This window comes from Panthera uncia, chromosome E3, assembly GCF_023721935.1.
Source record: "Panthera uncia isolate 11264 chromosome E3, Puncia_PCG_1.0, whole genome shotgun sequence".
NCBI lineage: Eukaryota > Metazoa > Chordata > Mammalia > Carnivora > Felidae > Panthera > Panthera uncia.
In genome coordinates, this window is record NC_064815.1 from 1,911,619 (window position 1) to 1,919,258 (window position 7,640).

Consider the following 7,640-nt stretch of genomic DNA (forward strand, 5'->3'; position numbering starts at 1 on the left):
AGAGAGGACATTTTCATGCCATTCAAATACTCAATACTTATGTTTTATTGGAGGTATTCTGTTCGTGAAACAGACAGAGTGTCCCTTTAGAGTCCCTATGGTTGTACATTTGCTTCCAGTTTTTTGCCACAATAAACAAAATGATAGTAAACCACTTTATCACTAAGGCTTTGTACCATTCATTGTTTAAGATAAATTCATGGAGACTTAATTTCTTGGTCAAAGAGTAAGCCCATTTGAAAAATGTTTTTAATAGGAATACCCAGTTTCTCCCCAGGAAGGCTTTGACCATTTATAGTCCCATCAGCAATTCATGAAATTGTCTACTTCTTTGAAACCCCCACAAACAATAGTAGTTATAATGATGAAAGTTAGGCCATTTTGGTAGATGGAGTTTTTCTCTTTATCTTGCCTTTCTTTGACAAACTTTATTTCCTCCCATGTTTATTAACCATTTTATTTCTTTGGGTGAGTTACGGGCAATAAAGAGGATTATCTGCATGGCTTAAGTTTTAAGGAAAAATTGCTAGATTTATAACCCTCCCAAAGTTCTGCAAGCAAGGTGGCAGGATTAACATACCAAAGAGATTGGCAAAGCTCTCTCAATTTCAGCAAAACCTTGGATCAATTTTCTGTCTGTTCCTTTGAATGATTCTTATTTATTGTTTCTTTTTGGTCCCTATGGTCATAGACCATACTAGAGGGCAGGTAGGGGTTTTTTTGTTGTTTTTTATTTACTTAGTTATTTGTTTTATATTTATCTTAGTTCCTTGATTTCTAGGAACACAGTCTTCCTTGCCTAACCAGAGACAGGGCAGCTTGGATTGCGGGAAAGCAGAAAGGAGGGACCTTAGGTTTCCGCAAGATATGTGCAGACTAGGGAAATAATTAGTGATCAGGATGAGTAGGGAAAACCAAGCCGTATTCTTTCTTGGACTTTTAGGGTCTGGAATTTCCATTCATTCAATCACTGTGAGCACTTGGTGATCTCATGTTGTTCTGATGGGCAGTTTCTGTGTCTTTGACTCTACCACTGAATGAATGAATGCATTCTCTCTCCAAATACCTTTAGAAAGCTCCTGGGCTATTACTCATTCACAGATTAGTATTACCTAGCTTTGATAGGGCATTTTAATTTTTATAAGAGCACCTTCACCACCTCTACGGTCTCATCTGCAGCCATGAAGGAGGTACTACCACTATTGTTGTCTTCATTTACTCTTGAGGAAATTGAGGATCGGATAGGTGGAGTGGCCCGACCTAGATCATGCAGACAAAACCATGGACTTCTAGTCCAGTGCTCTTAGCGTTGCCTCCAGCATGCACAAGCCATTTGTCTTGCGGAGCTGGTGGGCCAGGAGGTGTTAAGTGAGGTGTTAAGGGGCAGCTCCGAGGGCTGATGGAGAGGGCCCTGAGCGCCCGCACTAGGAGGCGGAGAGGAGCAGGGCATCTTACGGATTCTGACTCTGGATCTAGGGTTCCAGAGCCAGAACGCGGGGAGCAGGTGGGGCAGCTACACTCACCCGCAGACCCCAGGATCCAGGAAAGGGGACAGGAGGTAATTAAGGTCTAGGTTAAATCAACCTATGGAGCCGTCCTCCACCCCGCATTCGCTAGGCTCCCCTCCGGCCTGGTGGGGTTCCTCAGCCTCCTCCTCCACAGCCCCAACCCTCGCTCCCCGGCCCTCGAGGTCCCTCCTCCAGGCCCCCGGCTCCCCCGCCCCCGGAGGCCGGACTCTGCCCCCGCCCTGCCTTCCCCCTCCCCCCGGGGGCGGTGGCCCGTGGCGGGCGCGCTCATTGGCTGCGGCGCGAACGAGGGCCGGGGCCGGCAGCGCTGATTGGCCAGCGCGGCTCGGCGGAGCCAGGAAACCCCGCGAGTCGCTGGGGGAAGTGGGGCAGAGACCGGACGCACCCGGAGCTCAGAGCTCAGGAGCCTCAAGTCGGCGCCCGGCACACCGGAGTCCGCAGACCGGAGCCCGGGCCTGGAGGTAAGGGCCAGGCGCCGGGTCGCATGAGGCGGGCCCGTCCACCGAGATGGCGTTGCCCCCAGGGAGCAAAAACGGGGCGTCTTCTCCCAGAAACGGGGCCCTCATCCTCTCCAGACGCGGGTCCCCTCCCCGTAAAAGGAGAGGGTCTGTCACCTCCCAGAGAGGAAAATAGCTTCCAATTCCCAAAAGAAAAGGGCTCTTCCTCCGGGCCCCAGGCTCCAGAGGTAGGATTCCCCTGCTCGGTTTACCCCTTGCAATGGAATGTGCACCCCCCCCCCAAAGTGGGGTCCAGCCTCCACGCGTATCTAGGGCCCCTCTCATCTCTTCGGAGATGGATGCACCTTCCGCCTCCCTCGGAAACTAAGTTTGGATCTCTTGTTCCACCCTCGCTTCGGAATGGTGGGGGTCTTCTCAGCACGTAGATAACAGGACCCTCCCTCCGTGGAAAACGAAGGCCCCCCCAGATGTGCTGGGAAATAAGCCCCTCCTTAAGACCAGGAAATATGAGGGCAGAGACTCAGTATGTCTCACATGAAGCCCCTCACACCCAACAGGGACCGCCCTGTGTACCCCACTTCCCAAACTGGACTCTGAGATTTGCCTTCGGATGTGGAGGATTCTCTCCCCCTCCCCCACCCCGCCCATGGCCCCCTTCCCACCCATGATGGAGACATGGTTGCCTCAGACACCACCACAGTAAAAGCATTTGGGGGAGGTACCCTCTTCCTCCAACAGATGCAAGGCGAGGGCCTTTCATACTCAGAAACAGGACAAGGAGCTGGCCACCCATCTGGACCAAGCCGCCCACCTGACTCCACCTCCCTCTAACCCTTCCAAGCCACTCCCCGCTCATGAACACCCTCCACCCACTCTCCCTGCCCCTCCAGAACCCAGTCCTTCCCCGACTGTACCCCCACACCTCACTGCTCCACCTGTTTCCATCCCACCTCCCCTCTCCCACCCACCCCTCCACCCCCTGGGCCAGAGATAGGACCAGAGGATGTTGAGTAAGAATGAAGCCCTTAAAGTCAGGATCCTGAGCCTAGGGGCCCTTTCTAGTACCCTCTGAACTCTGACAGCAGAGATGGCCCCTAAAGGCAACAGGACCACCGCTAGTGTTCAGGATACTCTCCCCTGAGGCAGTCCAGGCTCCCTGGAGAAGGGAGTGTCAGATGCAAAGAGGGGGGCCCAGCTTGCTCCCTGGGGCTCCCCTTCCCTCCAGCTCCAGTGGGCACTGCTCAGTGGAACTCCCTGGGCACTCGGCCAAGGGAGGCAGATGCTGCAGGAACCATCCGTTGGGCTGGAGACAATGTTGCCGTTGTTGGGCCAAGGGTCAGGGTGTTGGTGACTTGAGGGGGGCCGGAACCAGCTCTTATCTGGCAGGCCAGGGTGGAGGACAGGAAGGAGAAAGGCGAGGGAGGAGCTTTGCCTTACTCCTTAGACCTGCACGCAGGATATGGGGTATGGAGAAATGTGTGTCCGGGAGGCCCAAAGAGGTCAGCCCCGGGGGGAGGCAAGTCTGGAGTGCCAAAGCCCCAAAGGGCTTCTTGGTTAAAGATCCGCTCCCTCATTTGACAGTTGAGCAAACAGAGGCACAAAGAGGGGAAGACACTTGCTCAAGGTCATCCGGCCAGTGGGTGGCAAATCTGGTCACAGTCTTTCCAGGGATCGTGGGGTGCTGGGGTCCAGGACACAGGCTCCAGGCCTCACGTTTACAACTGGGCCTGCTGGCACTGGCCCCTCGGCTTGTCAGAGGAGGCGCAGGGGCTCTGAGAGTGTCACGGAGGTGGGAAGGAGCAGAGCTGGAACTCAGCACTGCCCCCCCACCCCACAGGCCACCTTGTAGAATCTCTTCCTGGGGGTCTGCACTTCACCGCTCACCCCATGTGATCGTGGCACTGAGCCCACCCTACAGCAGTCTGCTGTCCCCGCTCAGAGCATGGCTGCGTTTCCTGAGCCACCGGATGGGGCAGAAGCTGGAACGGGCAGCAGCAGCCTCTCCAGAACCACCCAGCGGGGCAACAGCGACTGGGTCCCTGCACATGGGAGGGTCTTGAGGTGGGGGCTTCTCTCTCCCCTCCCCCCACCCCCGCCACCTCCAGCTAAAGGGTTGGCTGTCATGCTCCATTTTAGAGCAGGGAGCCAGGTCCAAGGTGCCAAGGCGAAAGTTCAGAGCGTCAAGGGAACTGGCCTGCACAGGGGGCAAGAGATCTGTCTCTGGACCCCTCTTATCTGGGTCTGGAACCCAAATCTGCTCCTTGGTGTGTGATCTTGAGGAGATTATTAATCTTATATCCACATAAAATGAGCTAATCCTCGTCATGTGCGTAGCTGCTACCGCAAATGGGTGGGAGCAATGATTGTGATTTCAAGTGCAAAGTCATAAAACCTTTGTGTTTTAGGACCGCAGACCATAAAGTCAGGGGGAGCCAAGAGTTGACTCCTGCCTTCTGTTGGCGGGGGAATCTTGGGCAAAGTCACTCCCTCTCTGAGCCTCAGTTTCCTTACTTCTGAATGAGGTTGTTGGCGGGTAGGCCTCAGAGGAGAGAGAGCTGTAGACCAGGCCTTCTCATCCTCAGCAGCGCTGACACTGGGGGCGGAATAATTGTCAGTGTCAGGGGCTGTCCTGTGCACTGAGGATGTTTAGCATCGTTCTTGCCCCTCTAGCTACTAGGTGCCAGTAGAAACCTCTCTAGTTAGGCCACTAAACTGTCTCCAGCCATTGCCAGCTGTCCCCTGGGGGGCAGAATCACGCCCACCCCTCCCACTACCGCAGGTGTCTTGCATACCCTTGATGCCTGACTTAAAACACATTCCTTCTCCTTGCTCGGTCGGGCTCCCTTCTCTGCTTTCTGCACGATGGAGGGGGGTGGTGTCCAGCCACTGAGCCTCCCTGTGTTAATGAGAACCTCAGTCCTTCATATTAAATAATACTTTGCTGGGGCGCCCGGGGGGGGGGGTCAGTCGGTTGAGTGTCCAACTTGAGCTCAGGTCATGATCTCATGGTTCACGAGTTCGAGCCCTGGAGCCTGCTTTAGATTCTGTGTCTCCCTCTCCCTCTGCCTCTTTCCCACTCACACTCTGTCTCTCTCTCTCAAAAATAAATAAACATTAAAAAAAAAAAATTTAAAAGCCCTTTGCTACCTCCAGAGCACCTCCTGTGCATTGCTCTGGGCCTCCCATCTTACAGATGAGCAAAACCAAGCCTCACCGAGGTTACATGGCTTGTCTAAGGGCATTACTCCCTTCCCTGCTAGAGGTCAAAGAAATGTTGATTCCAGCAAGAGTTTCAGAAATAACCTGGTTCTGGAGCCTTCTTTGGAAGGTCATCTGGCCACCTCTTCCAGAACTCAAACTGCATGCCCTTTGGCCCACCTCTCCTTCTTCTAGAAATGTTCACTCGTGTACACAGGTAGATGGACACAAGAGTAAAAATGAGCAAAGCACAGCACACAGAGGTTGACAGACTTGCTCTAGGTCACTCAGCCAGGAAATACAGGCTTGGGACTCAGGCCTAGTCCTGAAGCCCAGGCTGGGGCCCTTTGCCTTGACCCCGCCGCTGGAGAAGCCCAGCCCCCGGCCCCAGCGTCAGGCACATTTCTGCCTGGACCCGTCCCTTTCTCTGGGGAAAGCACTCAACCAGCAGTTCTAGCTGCTGAAACTCAGAGTTCTGGAGTCTCAGAGTTCTGGAGACAGGAAGCTGAGGCCCCCCCGCCCCAGGCCCCAGGCCCCAGGCCCCAGGCCCCAGGCCGAATCTCAGCCTGGGCCTTGAGGGAGCTCTTTCTAAAATTCCCAGTGGGCCCGGGGGTTGGATGAGTGCAGCTAGACTGGGCTTCTACCAGCACGATGGCCTCACTAGAGGTCGTGACCACTAGACCCCTCAGGGTTTCATTTCCCCATCTTTGGCCTTTTCTGCTTCTAAGAATACGTATATACAGGTTTTGGTTTCAGTTCTTTGGGCTCATCAGCCTGGAAGTGAACTCCTCGGTCATGTGATCAGCCACATGATAATTCCTCTTTTGACCTTTTGAGGAACTTCCAAGAGACGCCATTTTCCATTCACACCAGTAGGTGTGCAAGGGGCCCAGTACTTCCACATCCTTACCAACGCTGGTTGTGTTCCAATTATATTCATTATTATTATCGTTATTGTTGTTATTATCACTGTTACCGCTGTTCTAGCATATGTGAAGCAATGCCTCATGGTGGTTTTGATTTGCATTTCTCTAGTGACTCATGAGCTGCTTGTTGGCTGTTTGTAGATTTTCTATGGAGAAACGTCTATTCAAGCCCCTTGCTCATTTTTGAATTGGGTTGTCTTTTTGTTGTTGAGCTTTCAGAGCTCTTTATAGACATGAGTGTATTTTTGTGTTGCGCGTTTTCCTCTTGCATGGAAACATCTGCTCAGCTCCTGTGGGTCGGGCACTGTCTTGTGACCTTGGGATACCCAGGGGACTACAATACAGTTACTGCCCACAAGGGGCTCACGGTCTAGAGAAAAGCTTCTCAACCTCAACACTATTAACTGTGCTGTGGGGGGCTGTTCTGTGCATGGCAGGATGCTTAGCATCATCCCTGGCCCCTACCCCACCAGATGCCGGTAGTGCCTCCACCCCTGTGTGACAACCAAAAATGTGTCCAGATTTTGCCAAATGTCCTATGGGGGCAAACTTGTTCTCCCTGGTTGAGAATCACTGGTTTAGAGGCTAAGAGAGATCTGCGTATCTGCAATTTCAGTCATATCTCTTGTGCCTAAGAGGGTTCATGGTGGGCGTTTCAGGACATACTTGCTGGATGTTGGGTGGGTGAGTGGATGGGTTGATGGGTGCATGGATGCATGGACCCGACCACTTTTTGGTTGGATAAATTGATGGAGGAGCGTACGAATGGATGGATGAATAAATGAATGCAATTTACAAAGCCCAGACACGTGCCCGAAATTCTCCTGTGGGCAAACAAAACACTGTTCTTCAAACTGGAATATTCTACCCCTTTCTCTCTGCCTAGCACGGTAGTTCTCACACTTGAGCATAAGAAGCCCCTGGAGGGTTTGTTAACACACAGATTGGTGGGCCCCACCACCAGACTTGATGATTCAGTAGAATCGCGGGCCTGGCAGAATGCTCTGAGCCTAGTTTCCATGTTCTTTGACATCCCTGCACCAGACTCCCCAACCTTGCCAATCTGTCTGTCCTCAGAGGTCTATAGGCTTAACTCCCAACGTCTCCCATTTAGGTGCTCACATTTACTGCCTTGAACTATTGTCAGCAGGCTGGAAGTCTGTCCCTTGGCCACACTGAGAATTTCTTCAAAGCTGCGACCCATTGTGTCCTAGCACCTTGCTGCTGAAAGCAAGGTACAGAGCCCAGCAGCATCACGACATCTGGTGCTCAGTAGGATGCAGACCCTTGGGGCTCCTGGGTGGTTCAGTCAGTTAAGCACCCAGCTTCCACTCAGGTCATGATCTCACGGTTCCTGAGTTTGAGCCCCATGTTGGGCTCTGTGCTGACAGCTCAGAGCCTGGAGCCTGCTTCAGATTCTCTGTCTCCCTCTCTCTCTGTCCCTTCCCTGCTCACGCTCTGTCTCTCTCAAAAATAAATAAACATGAAAGAAAGAAAGAAAGAAAGAAAGAAAGAAAGAAAGAAAGAAAGAA

At 52.7% G+C, this 7,640-nt stretch overlaps 1 protein-coding gene across 1 annotated transcript in view; it reads left to right on the forward strand.

Annotated features, from left to right (window-relative positions):
- The first annotated feature begins 1,880 nt into the window (after positions 1-1,880).
- Positions 1,881-7,640, forward strand: part of ABAT (4-aminobutyrate aminotransferase) — an 89,819-nt gene continuing 84,059 nt past the window's right edge. Inside the window, exon 1 of the mRNA XM_049638208.1 lies at positions 1,881-1,987. The gene's annotated coding sequence lies outside the window, so the exon portion shown is untranslated. The remainder of the gene's footprint in view (positions 1,988-7,640) is intronic.